The sequence below is a fragment of the Triturus cristatus genome, chromosome 12, assembly GCF_964204655.1.
Source record: "Triturus cristatus chromosome 12, aTriCri1.1, whole genome shotgun sequence".
NCBI classification, from domain to species: domain Eukaryota; kingdom Metazoa; phylum Chordata; class Amphibia; order Caudata; family Salamandridae; genus Triturus; species Triturus cristatus.
This window is the reverse complement of record NC_140595.1, coordinates 28,765,866-28,780,091: the sequence shown is the minus strand read 5'-3', so window position 1 is coordinate 28,780,091 and position 14,226 is coordinate 28,765,866. Positions and strand designations below refer to the sequence as shown.

The 14,226-nt window shown below is 45.2% G+C and overlaps 1 protein-coding gene across 3 annotated transcripts in view; it reads left to right on the top strand.

Moving 5' to 3' along the window:
- The window catches only part of DDX49 (DEAD-box helicase 49), an 83,736-nt gene that overhangs the window by 17,636 nt on the left and 51,874 nt on the right, over positions 1-14,226 (top strand). The gene's annotated exons all lie outside the window — the stretch shown is intronic.

Here is a 14,226-nt window from a genome sequence, read left to right as displayed (position 1 = left end):
TTTTCTATATATCCATTCCTGTATGGTTTGCCCATACACAAATGATATACTTGTTGCGTCCTCCCTGGTAGATATTTAACCTAAGATCTTCAGCGGTAATATCCAAGTTTGTTTTTCCTGGACAACACCATTGTAGATACTGAATACATAGAAAAGATTGTAGGATGTCTTTTGTTTTCATTGTTGTAGCAAAGTGCCCTTTTTGTATAGTCACACCTCCACTTTTTGCCCTAATGCTGATGGTTATGACTCTGAAGGTGCACTGGAGCTTGCTGCCCAGGCCCTATTGCCTGTGCTCTCGCCCTAAAACTGATACTCCAAATTAGTAACCCAAATTGGCAAGAACTTTAATCCCCTAGTAAATGGTACCAGTGGCACCCAGAGTATGGGAGATAAAGTGGTCACCAGGGCCTGTAGCACTGTTTATGCCACCCGAGTGACCCAGGTAAACAGATGACAGCAGCCCTGCCATTGCAGACTGCAGGAGCAGTGCACGCTGCTCGAACTCTGTTTTGCCCTCACCATGTGTGGCTAGGTCCAAGCACTATTTTTAAAATATGCCAGTCACCCCTAAGGAAGGCATCCTGAGCCCAGGAAGCAGGATGCATTAAATTAAAGTGTGGACACATAAGTGCAAGCCTTTATGTCACTATATTAGCCAACTAGCTCTGTTATGTTAGAGCCGAAATAGTTCATGTTTGATACTAAACATCTTGCCTTATCATTCTTGACAAGAGCCTCGATTCAGAGTCAATGTGACATGCACCCAGGTGGCTACCTTAGAGGTTGCCCACCTGGTTGCCCCAGCCTTTTCAGTGTTCTGGCTGTCAACCTGCAGCTGCTGCAGCCAAGACAGGAATCTGACCCCCTTCCAGGAGGTGTGAACTCTCCCAGGAGTCCCAAATAATGGCCCGGACGGGAAGGACGGGATCCTCCGTTGCTGACAGGATGGCTAGTGAAGTGACACATCAGTGTGGTGGGCTGCAAAGCTTAAGCTGCTTCTGATATGCAACCCTGCTGCCTCCCAATGGAGGAAACAGCCCTCCCCAGCTCCCAAGCACATTTGCACCGGGCAACCGGAAAAATTATGTGGTCTGAAGGTGTACACTTACAGAAGGCTAGCCTCGTCCCTGGGGTGGGCTACCTGTTCTGTACAGTTAAGGACGTTTCTGCCATTTTTAAAAGTGGCAGAATAAAGGGCACTGGGTAATAAAGGTGACACACATTCCAGGATTTGGTGACCTCAAGGGTGGATTAGCTGCTGGGTCTAGTAGCCCATTGGCCACTTGAACCCGCACCCCTAAATCTAGGATTTAAGGGGCAACCCTGCGTTCTTATTCGAATTGCAACTGAGGACACAGAAGAGACCTGAGCCTACGACAACAGGACCTGCACAAAGCATGAGCTTGATACTCTGCACCTGTGGCAACTATCTTGATACTGCACGACTGCGACTCGTCCCAGACCAAAGACTGGTTCCAAAGGCAACTCCCGACTTCCTTGAACTCGTGGTGCTAGTCTCCTGCAGTCCGCAGGTTAAAACAACGTACCGGAACCAAAGAATCACTAGCCATAAGTACCACCAAGGGATTTGCCCAAAAGTAGATGATGACCTATAGCAAGTTTCATGAGGCTACCGTTTCCCCCCAATGTCGAAATAACTTCTTGTTGACCTTACCGCTGCCAAGGATTGTTAGTGGCCAGTCCGGCTACCACCACTTATACTCGACGCTGCAACCCACCCCACACCTTCTCCCATTTCCTCGGGCAGCCCCATCTCTATTAAACTACTTTTTCTGCCCTTTGGCACCAATTTAAATCAGACTTCAAGTCCCTCAATCTAGAAAGTTGAGCCCCCCCCAGTCCCCTGGCTATATTTTGTCTTGGCTACCCCCACAGCTAGCATCAGCCAGAGTTTCTGGTATTTTGTCCAGGATTCCTCCCCCGACACTGCCAGCAGTAGCCACTTGCAAAAGGAGCAAATGATGGATGGAATGCTGAACAATGCAAACATTCACCCCCAGTCACAAAGATCTTGGTTTAATCCATCGTTCTTTTGCTCACCACGCCACACCAGTTTGAACCGAGCCATACGCAAATCAGTCTTGATCCTGTTCCTCATGGGAATAGTCCAGCCTGGTTTCGGGGCATCACCCCTCATAAGCCAAGCTAACTTGAAACCAGTGGTGCCGTGTGCATGGGACCCTTTTCTGGGCATATCCTTCCCACTTAGGCTGACAAAAGCAAAAGGAACAAATAACGGACAGAATGCTGAACAATGCAAACATTCACCCCGTCACAAAGATGCAGGTTTAATCCATCATTCTTTTGCTCAACCCGCCACCCCAGTTTGGACCCAGCCATATGCAAATCAGTCTTGACCCTGTTCCTCATGGGAACAGTACAGCTTGATGGATTAAAAGCAAATGTGACTGGGAGAGAATGTTCTTAGGAATGTTTAACGTTGTCAATCATCTTTTTGTGTTGCATTTTCATCCTAAGTGGGAAGGGTATGCCCAGACGTGGGTCCCGTGTTTGCTATGCCACCGGTTTCAAGCTAGCCCTGCCGATGAGGGGTGATGCCCCGAAACCGGTCCCAGGATGCTTGTTTCCAGTCCAGGGATGACCTGGCCTGGCAGTTTGGGCTGGGCTGTTTTCATGGGGATAGGGTCAAGGCTGATTTGCATATGGCTGGGTTCAAACTGGTGGTGTTTCGTTTTTGGGTGATGGAGCTGCCATGGGTCCACCATCCCTAATGCCTCCACAAAGGGTCCCAATCATTCATACTAAACAGATGTTGCTGGATTCAGTCAAGGCAGCAACGGAGCTGTCTCAGTGCGCGGCTATCTTGGTCGGTGGCTAGCCACACCCCTTATTTTTCATTCTAAAATCCATAACTCCGGTTAAACTTAATCTGATTGTCTTCGTTTTGGTGTCTAAATGTATATAAAAATCTGCTTTATTATTTTTTTTTAATTGGTGTCTGATTTCTTTTAGTTGTATCAATTACTTATTGTCCATGTTTGTACTCTGTAAAGCTTCACACATGTTCCTCTAGTTTAGCCTGACTGTTCTTTGCCATACTACAGGAACAGAGCTAAAGATTTATTATTGTGAATCCGAGGACCGTCTTTGGGGTATCGTGAGAGAATTACATAGTGAAGCCTAACCAGCATCACTACTTAACACTCCACCTTCCTACGTTGGTGTTACAGTGGTGAGACCCTGACTTGTGGTCATAAGTGATTTTTGAACGAGAAATCCACTATTGACTTTAGACTCCAAAATTATTTTTGCAAGAGTTTTTAAATCGGAATTTCAGGGCCCTATGTAGAATCCCCCTGTTCCAATAGTAAATTAAAAGACTTTGAAAGTTAGTAAAACGTTTTTTTAAAGCTTTAAAAAGGTCTCAACTTTCAGGTAAAAAGTTAGGCACAATGGAGGCTGGCAAGAATCTCGACCTGTCTGTCATCCTAGCCCTGAAGATCAGTAATCTCAGGGTTTTGTGCAAAGCTAGGGGCATTAGCTACAGAGTAACAGAAAGGAGGACCTTGAGAGAGCCCTCAGCTCCTATGAGTATCAACAAATTGGAGGGAGTCCTTGAAGAGGGTGAGGAAGAAGCCCTAGCCCACATTGAAGATGATGGAGAAGAATGTGAAGCCCACACATCTCTACCCTTTCCTAGACCCCCTTAACCAGCAGGAAGTGACAGAAGTCCCTCTAGTAGTCTTCCTATTGGTAAGGTGGTAGTAAGCCCTGAGGAAGAGCTTGATCTCCTCTCGGTAGTGGAGAAAAAGATTTAACCTGAGGAAAGGAGACTAGCCCTTGAGAAAGAAGGGGAAAGGTGGTCTTGAAGCCTAAAGATAATGGTGGCAGCACCTTCAGTAGGGAAAAAGAGGAAACTTACGATCCCCAAAGGGATTGTCCCCAAGTTTAGTGATGATATTGACTAATGGTTTGCAGCTTTTGTGAGGGCCTCCAAAATGAGGAGGATACGTCACCAGGGCGCTGTGCTGTGGGAGATGGTCTCGGTGAAGGGCAGAGATAGACTTCTGACCATTAATTAGGATGTGACTGAATCTTATCGGCATTTGAAGGAGACCTTTATAGAACTATTTGGACTCCCCACAGAGGAATACAGAGTGACGTTTAGGGACACCCATAAAGGTCAAAACCAGACATAGGTGGACTTAGTGGACTCTTCAGTCAGAGCACTAGAAGGCTGGATAAAAGGCAATGAGGTGGACACTTACGATGGGCTGTATAATGTAATTATGAAAGAGCACATTTTGACTAATTGTACCTCTGAGAAATTGCATCAGCATTTTGTGTATTCCAAGTTGTCTTCTCCCGGAGAGCTGGGGAGGACAGCTGACAAATGGGTCAGAACCAGGGTGTCAATAAAAATGTGTGGTGGGAGAGACCAGAAAAAGGGCGCTCAGACTTCCCATCTGGGGAAAGATATGAGCAACAACAAAGATAACAAGCATTGGCAAAGCCAATAGGTCTCGCCTCTGCAAGAGCTATTGCTTTAGATTTTTTAGCTGTTTTGTGAAGTACTGTGGTTGTTAACTAAGTTTAAAGTTTTATTCTAAATTGCTATGAAACATCCATTATTGTTTTGTCATTCATAATGCATGAGGGATGGTATGAGCTTTGAATTAAAATGTGAAATGTTAGGGAAGTAGCAACACGAACAACGACTGTCTTAAAAAACAATTATGATGTAGTGACAAATGCACTTTTAAGGTCACGCTTAGCGTTGCAGCACATGTACTGCTCGCTGGCGAGAGATATTGTAGATGAGGACTTTCAGAAGGGGGCTTGAAGCCCCGCCCCTCATTTCCATTGGCTGGCATCACCGTTTATGCTAAACGGTGGCCTGCCATTGGAAATGAGGTTTTTAGTCCACTGCCCTTTCTCCCTTTAGTCCGGCCGATCTGGACAGGGTCGTCTGCTTTGCTGCTGTCGCAAAGCAATTTCTTATCTTTTGGGGGCCATCTGTTTTCACCAGCCCCGTGTTTATTTTTGCATGGCGCTTTCACTTAAAGTGAAAACAGATGGAGCGCTTGTTCTTTTCAGTGAATCAGTTTATCTTCATGCCTGACTGCACCTACATTGATAAAGGATGTCAGCCTTCCCTGTACAGTAACTACAGCAGAAAGGGCTCTGATCTTCGTTTTGTGGGATCCCTGATGTCGCATGGCGAGTCGGATCCGAGATCCTTGCAGCGAGCCCCAACTCCCAGCGCTGTCGGCCGTGGGGATCTGATGTGGCTCGCACAATGTAGTTTTCGTCTCGGCTTCTCCACTCACTCAAACTGTGTGACCCTTGAAGAATCAAGTCGTTTCTCGTTGTTTTGGTTCCTAAAAACCCAAAACATTGTGATCTTCCATAAATGGAAGGGAAGGTGCTCTGACGCTGTCTGAACGGGCGGAATGGATTGCAGCTGTTTCGCTCCGCTGGGCTATTTCTTTACACACTTTAGGTGTCTTTGCGCTTACTTTCTGTGTGCTTGAAAACATGTGGTTTTTTTCTTGCGGGATCCCTGAATATATAATCTGTATATTCCTTTGAAGTTCGAAGCTGATGAGAGCCTCCTGCAGGGATACATATAAAAGTATTAATTTCCTTACATTTGAGCTCTCTCTAAGCGGGAACGCCGTCCCCATGCCTCTAAGTTATTTCTTTATATGAATTTCAGGCGTCGCTCCTGTTCCCATAAGCACCACTTGCCTCCTGCAATCATCCATGTGTGTATATTCTTGTTTTCTTTTGGTTTTATCGATCCTTTCTCTATAGGTGGGACGCTTCTTCGCGGGGACCCACTATATAGTATTCCTGTATATTCCCTTACATTTGAACATCCTCTCCGTGCAGGCGGGAAGCTGGATTTTACAAGGATCTATGTATTTGCATTTCTGTATACTCCTTTATATTTAAAGTCCATCTGTCTATAGGTTGACGGCTGGTTCCCTTTGGTTTCCCTATACAGGTATTCCGATCTTTATTTACATGCGCTATTCCATACTTTACTGGGAAACTGTGTATTGCAAGGGGTCCATGTGAATGTATTCCTGTGTATGCCTTAGAATTTACAGTCCTTCTCCCTATAGATGTGAAGCTGCATCACAGTGGGACCCATCCATGTATATGTATTCATGTACATTATTCTCTATTTAGAGTTACTCTTTTAATACGTTTAAAGATGGCTCCTAGTGTAAGCATTTCTATATATCTCCTAATAATGTTACATTGCATCTCCTTGTCGGTGTTAAAGTGATGCCACAGGGACCATGTATATTTTTTTCTTAGATTTCTATATACAGTACCACTGCACATAGTTGGGAAGCTTTCTCCAGGGGTGATCTATGTATATTTAGTCCTGAATTTCCCCTTTGTATTTAGAGTTGCTACATCTATGGGAAGAAATTGCCTCCCTAAGAAATCCATTTATATTTTGTTTCCGGTCGGTTTCTTTGTTTTTTGCCCTCTACAGGTGCAAGCTGTCCCCCTCCCAGCGTGGTTCAGTTTACTCCTGTCTCTGTATGTTCCTTTGTATTTCCAGTTCTCGTCACTACAGGTGGAAGCTTCCTCCTGCGGGGATCCGTGTATATTTATTCCAGTGTGTTCTTTTGCACTCTACAGTTCCTTTCTCCATAGGTGTACAGTTGCCTCCCGCAGAGACCCCCCTATACTATTCCTATATGTGCCTTTCGTTTACGGTTCTTCTCCCTGTTGGTGTGAATCTGGCTCCCGTGGACATTATAGTATATTGACTCCTGTATATTTCTTTGTGTTTTCAGTTATTTTCCCTACAGATGATAAGGTTCCTCCACCAGAGATCCAGGTATACTTCTTCCTGTGCATTCTGTGGTTTCTAGCCCTGCTGTTTCAATAGCGGAAGCCCCCCCCACCCCCTCGGGATCCATGTATATTTGTTCCTGTGTGTACCTTTGTATTTTCATTTCAATAGGTGAACTGCCTCCAGTTCGGGTTCTTGTATATTATCTATTCCCTGTTTTCTTTTACATTTTCAGTTCGTCTCTTTACAGGTGTAGAGCTGTCTCCGGTGTGTGTGTGTGGGGGGCATTCTCTGTACAGTATCCCTGTACATTATCCGCGTGTGTGACTTAGTGCACAGTTCGTGTTTCTCACACAGCGGTGTAATCCCAATGAAAATCTGTGAGATACGGTCGACTCAGGGGCCCCTCTTCAAATTCAGGGAGGGCTTCATTTTGCGTAAGGCCACTGGGCATGCCCCTTGCAGTTGCTGCTCAGCCTTGATGTCTCCATCGTGTTCGAATCGCAGTACAGGCAGAGGTCTGTCCCGGGGGCTCGATCCCCAGAGACTCATCCGCCGATGCTGACACTCCGAGAGCCCGGATCCCTCCCTTGTGTTCACATCGCGGCTGCTGTCAGTGGGGCCTGCGCATTTAAGGCTTCTGGCCACGGGCACTGTTTGGTTGATTCTGGAGGTGGGGGTATTGTAGGGTGCTTGCTTGGTTGGCATTGCGTTGCCACTATTTCTTTAGCAGAACGAGCGGTGCCTACTGCCCTCCCTTCTGAGGTTTGACAGCACCTACGAGTAGGAAACGCTCCCTTCCAAGGGTGTACTTGAGTAGGTTTGGAAAGTGTGTGCAGAAAGATAGGTTGCTTTCTACTGCAGGCTCAGGGCTGGGCCCTCTTGGTTTGTTTCTCAGCTGAGCAGTGTTGTTTGTGTTTATTGTTGGATGTTTTGAAATGTCACAGATTTGCAGTCGTGCACTGACATAACGCGCGCTCCGAAAAATGTGTGGTCCGTGCGTGGCTCGCGTGGAGCTCCAAGCAGTGCGCACAATAATAGGTTCATGTTTGTTCCTGGAGCGCGCGGAGAAGCTCTTCCAGGGGTCTCGGATCTTTCCTCCTAATTCGTCAGAATCATCCGCGTTCTACACTGCCCTTGAAGGGTCAAATTGAGGCCGGAGAACCCTGTGATGAGGGCGTGCTTAGCGGTCCTTAAATATCGAGTTATCGCTGTGCAGGCAACAGTTTGCAGCTTGTTTCCAGCTACCAGAAAGGGCAACTTCTTGACTTTATATTTTTACAGCAGGGCAAATGCCCAGATGCCAGCATTAAACTGGGGTTGTTTGAGTTTGCCTTTTGAAATATTGCAAAGTGTAAGTTTCGCTACACGAGTAAGGCAAGCCGGGCAACGTTATGTATTTCTCCGCGATTTAGTGACAGTACAGTTCTGCGGGTTTAATTCTATTTAAATATAAAGCCGCCAGCAACATTATAATGGAATAAATGTATAAAAGTGCTTCCCATCCTGAGAAGGACGTCAAAATCGCATTTTACAACCCGGGTTATCGTTTCAATATTGAACAATAAATCTGCTATGGCAGTTTCTGACCTGAAATGGATTGCCGCAAAATATATCCAGAACTTGGCTGGGCACGAGTGGATCAAAGAGGGGCAGAAGGGGGGGCGTGGAGCGTGAAGGGTGCAAGGAGAGACCGAGGGGAAAGAGGGTACAGGTGGCAGGTTACTGGAAGGAGCTGAAAGTAATGACCGAGGGCACCGGTCTCTTGAGTCTCTGCTCACAACTAATCGGGAGGATTTGTAGATCAAGTTTACCAGGCAGCTTAAGTTCCTATGCCAGGGCTGAGTATCTAACCCAGCTCTGTGTTTTAACTTTGCATTCTGGGGCTTGTAGTTCGGAATGTTGTGAGGCACCGAAAAGAGTACAAATAATAGAATGACATTGTCATTTACAACGACATTACTTGATTAATGCTTCACGAAGAAAAGAAAAAAAACAATAACTTTTTCAATGCCAATAGCTCAAAACAATTTCATTGCGAGACCTATTGTATTGTAAATGCTTGTTATGGGTGGTTGGCAGTGCTTAACAGAGAGAATGGGCTGGGTCTTGATCGGTTATAAGTAAGGTGGATAATGGGTAGCGTGATAGTAAGTACCCATCATGTTTACTGGAAAGGACTTTAATTTTAATTTATAGAATAATTTAAAGTGATGGAAATGGAGCAAATTAATTAACGTGCACATGGAAAAAAGATTAATGAAATGTCCCCCGTTAGATTGTAAGTGGAGAGAGCTGGGAAGCACATTTTTCTTTAATCTTAATGGATACACAATGCGACAGAATGTGTTTCTAACAGGCAAGCAGGTCCCCTAACGTGATATTTGTTTTTAACAGCACAGCAAACGTGTGTCCTTGAAGCTCGTTTTTTGGCACAGTAAAGTTGAAAATATAACGTAGGTTGTGGTTGAGGTGAAGTCGCAAATATTGTTTAAAGCTGCCTAATATAACAAATGAAAAGCATCGTTGTCCGAGGTAGAATAAAGGTAAATTAAAGCTGGTTGTAAATGTTGCCCTCTGAAATAAGTGAAGGGTAACATTTTCCTGTGTACCTTGCACACATCTTGTGCTTTTGCAGTCACGGCTGTTGCTTAAAGCTGTCTAACAAAAGAATTGAAAGGCACCATTGTTCGAGGGGAATAAAAACTTAGATCCTGGTAGAGGTGCAATCGCGAATATTGTTTAAAGCTAACATAACAAATGAAAGGCAGCATTGTACAAGGTGGAATAAAGGTGAATAAACAAGCCCTCACAGGGAAGGTCTGTTTCACTTGAGATAAGAAAATGTGCTTCCCATACTGCTTCTTTCATTTGCAATATTAAGGGGGGGGGGGTTCATTTGCTCTGTTTTTTACATGTCCACATTAATTTCTTGTCATTGGGGTGCAAATAAGTTGTGGCATCACTGGGATTTGAATGAGGTTTCCCAGCTTCAAAGGCCCTAGCTCTGCACATAACAAAACATGTAGCAATGCGGGCTTCCTTATTTGTAGATCAGTGGCCTTTGAGCTGGGGAATCGGTAAAAATCCAGTAAAAAAGATGAATGAAGTTTCCCCTATGGAGAGCGCATTGGAAGCACATTTTCTTCGATCGTGACAGATGAATGTGATAATGTGCGCTTAAGAATAAACTCATGTGCAAGGTCCCCTCACAGTCACTCATTAAACATAAACATAGGCAAATGAAAATGGTTTAAAACAAGACCCTGATTTTGAGGAAATTGTTTAATCTCTCTGTGCGCGAAAATGAAAAAAAAAGACATCTGGCTAAAATTCTTTTACATAAAGAAAACAATTGTGCCATGTCTTAGTGAAAATATATGTGGATGAAAAAAAAAATCTGTTGTCACACTAAAAGCAGATAACATCTCCTGTCACAATAAACATTTCAAAGGAGAAAATGGCTTTTTTGGTATGTGTGTGGCTCAGTAAAACCTAGCTACAAATGGCAAGAATTTCATCTAGGAAGAAGAAAAACAAGCACAATAAACCTGTGTGTTTCTTTGCAGAAATCTGAGCATTGCTGTGAGGCCCTGTGCTTAGGCCAAGTGGCAAGGTTTGTTTGTCCATGTTTTAGATTGTCGTGCTTCAGGGACGAAGGCACAAAGGGGGTGGGAAGGTACAGTAAAGGGAGAGGTGGGCAGTGAATGGGAGAAGGCAAAAGGGGACTCCACCACAGTAAAAGAAAAATGTTTAAAACAGTTCACGTTGGATGAGCAAGATGTTTTAAAGCTTTAAAAAGCAAACACCAGCTGTTTGCAGACATAAAGCACACCTAATAAAAATAAATGATGATGTTTTAAAGCTTACAAAAGGCGACACACTGCAGTATAAAAGAAAATACTAAAATAGCTTTATTATAATGAAAGTTGTTTGGAAGCTTTAAAAATATAACACGCTGCCTTACAGTGAGAAAGCTAAGATAAAATTAATGCATGTTGTTTCAGAGCTTACAAAAGGCTACACATGCTGCCACTATAAACAAACGACATGAATCAATTAAAATGCAAGATGTTATATAGATTTAATAAAAAAAGGCAAGACACGCTGCCTTGCAGACAGAAAGCAAAGAAAGAGCTTTAAAAAGCAGACACACGCTGCCTCTATAAACAAAAATATGATAAATGACTCCATTTTATGCACGATGTTATACAGATTTAAAAAGGCAACACACGCAGCCTTAAAGACAGAAAGCAAATAAATAATAATGCAAAGGCGACAGACACCTGAAGTTTTAAAGCTTTACCGATGACACATTAACAAAGGCTAGCTTCCAGAAACACTTGCAGAAAAAGCAAAGAAGAAAAATAGTGCCCAAAAACAAACCTACAAGCAACAAAGTATAAGGCTACAAGTAATCAGACTATGCTCGTTGGGAAGGAACAGCACAGGAAAAGGAGGGACATTTATGAGAGAATGACCACATACAAGTAAGCATTTACAAATGAAACTCAGAATTACAAATAAAAAGCAATGGGTGGGCTGTATCCGACAGAGTGTAAACAGGTCTCTAAGAGAGCGTGCAATTGATGTGTACGTGAAACCTGAAAAGGAGTTCTCAAAAGGGCCCCAAAGTTCTTTGCAGGAGAGTGGGCCCGAGCCTTCTCCTAGACCAAGGGCTTATTAGAGTAAGAACTGGGACTCGGGAAAGGCTTCTGGGGTATGTCATGACTGTCATAAAGCTTACATAAGAAAGGAGATGCAGCATGCTATAAAGTCCCCAGTGATGGCCCGTCCAAGGGATTGGCTAGCATAGGAGTGGGGATGAGAGTGCCCTCTGGAGAGGCCAGAGATTGCACTGCAGAAAAGTTTCCCTGGGTGGGGTGGATATTGAAGCCCTGGCAGTGTCGCCTCCAAACCTGGATAAGTACAGGCGAAAGCCAAAGGTCAGTGGGAGTGAGGTAGAGGCTCTACGAGATAAAGGTGCCAGTGTCACTGTGGTGGAAGCTACACTGGTGTCCCCAGACCAAATGATACCTGGTGTTAGTCACCAGGTGACCAGTGCTGACCATGAGACTAAGCTCCATCCAATGGCCTTAATAAGCGTAGAGTGGTTTAGGGGTTTATTGGCTCAAAGAAAGCGTTTGTGTCCCCTGCCATCCTAGTGGAGTGTCTTTTGGGAAATAATCAGGAAACCTCTGCTTGGGCAGAAGTGGAAAGGAAGGCGCATGCAGAAATGCTAGCCCTCCCTTTGTGGGTGTTACCACAAGCAACACATCAGGGAAGTCATGGGAGTGTGGAGCCTGAAATAGTAGACCAAGGCTCCCAAAGCATGATAATGGGCAAGAAGTCTGCTAAGGCAGCTTCAAAGACTACAGAGTTCTCCTGAGGGGGATGCCCTGGTGCCTGAGGGAGGAACTGTGGCTGAGGGAGTCTGGCCTGACCTTGCAGACCTCCTAAGTTCAGGAGAACCCTCCAGAGAGGACCTATGCCAAGGGCAAAGGTCATGCCCAACTCTTGAAGGCCTTAGGCAGCAAGCTGCAAGGCAAGAAGAGGGAGAGGTCAGTGGGACCCACAGGGTCTACGGGAAAGATGGGCTTCTGTAACCAGTGGCCGCTAGGAGAGTGGTGATCCCCCAAGTGTACATAGAGTTAATTCTGGCCTTAGCACAACATCACCCCTAGATGGACATAGGAGACAAACCAAAACCTGGGACAGGTTGGTTGCCCATTTGTATTGGCCCCAGATGTCTGAAAAAGTGAGTTGTTTTGCTCCTGTGTCACCTGTCAAGCCAGTTGCAAGACAGGGGTACAAACAAAGGCTCCCTTAATTTCATTTCCAGTGGTTGGGACTCCCTTTGAGAGGGTATGGATTGACGTGATAATGGGCCTCCCTGAAAAACTCAGAAGGAAATGTGATTTCCTATTGCCTTGCCTCTTGTTTTCATACAGAGCGGTGCCATAGAAGGGGGTTGGTTTCAGCCCCTTTGAACTTCTGTTTGGCCATCCCGTAAGGGGTCCCCTACGTTTGCTGAGGGAAGGCTGGGAGAAACCTTTCAAAGAGCCCAAACAAGACATAGTGGACTATGTATTGGGCCTGCGTTCACGCATGGCTGAGTTCATGAAGAGGTCAAGCAAACAACTGGAGGCCATACAGGAGCGAATCAGGCACTATTATGACCAAAGGTCCATGATGTGGACACTGGTGATAGCCTTCCTGACCAAAATAAAATTTCGAGACTGTCTGATCATGTCAGAGTATGCATCTAAGCTGAGGTAAGCAAGATGCTCGAGGTGATTGAACCCTCTGACAGTCCCTGGGCTAGACAAGTGGTAGTGGCTCCAAACTCCAAAGGTGGAAATCCAGAGACGAGGTTCTATGTGTATTACAGGGGTTTGTCACTAAAACTGATGCACACCCCATACCAAGAGCAGCGGGTGCAGCCACGGTTTCGTGTACCTGTGATTTAACGTCTGGACACTAGCAAATTGGACCTGACAGCAAAGGAGAGATCTGCATTTTCAACCCCTAAATGCCACTTTCATTTCCAAGTGATGCCTTTTGGGCTGAAAAATGCACTTGCCACTTCCCGTAGGTTGGTGAATCAAGTTGTTTCAGGTCTGAACAACTTTACTTCAGCATATCTGGGTGATCTTGCTGTATTTAGTTCTACCAGGGAGGCTCACCTGGTCCACCTAAGGGAAGTTTTATAGGCCCTGCAGCAGGCAGGCCTAAATATCAAGGCCAGTAAGTGCCAGATAGGGTAGAGTGCTGTTGTGTGTTTGGGCCACCTTGTAGGTGGAGGCCAAGTACGACCTCTCCAACCCAAGATCCAGACCATTCTGGGGTGAAAGGCTCTCAAGACTCGCACCAAGGTCAGGGCTTTCCTAGGCTTGACTGGGTACTACAGGAGGTTTGTGAATGGGTATGGAGTCATTGTGGCCCCACTCACTGAACTTGCCTCCAAAAAGCAGCCTAAAAAGGTCATGTGGACCACAGGATGCCAAAAGACTTTTGACACCCTGCAAGAGGCTGTGTGCTCAGCACCTGTCCTGAAGGCCCCAGACTATGGAAAGGAGTTAATTGTCCAAAAAGATGCTTCTGAACATGGGATGTGGCAGTGTTGTCACAAACAAATGATGAGGGCAAGGATCAACCAGGAGAGCTAGAATGCTATTGAGAGGGAAGCCTATGCTATGATCTGGTCCCTGAAGAAGGTGAGACCATACTTGTTTAGGACTCACTTCAAGGTTCAATCCGACTAGAAGCCTCTAAGATGGCTGATGCAAATGAGAGAACCCCAAGTTGTTTAGGTGGTGTATTATCCTACAGGGTATGGACTTTTCAGTGGAACACAGACCAGGGACTGACCATGCAGATGGCCTTTCCAGGTTTTTCTTCTTAATCAATTCATCAGGGAT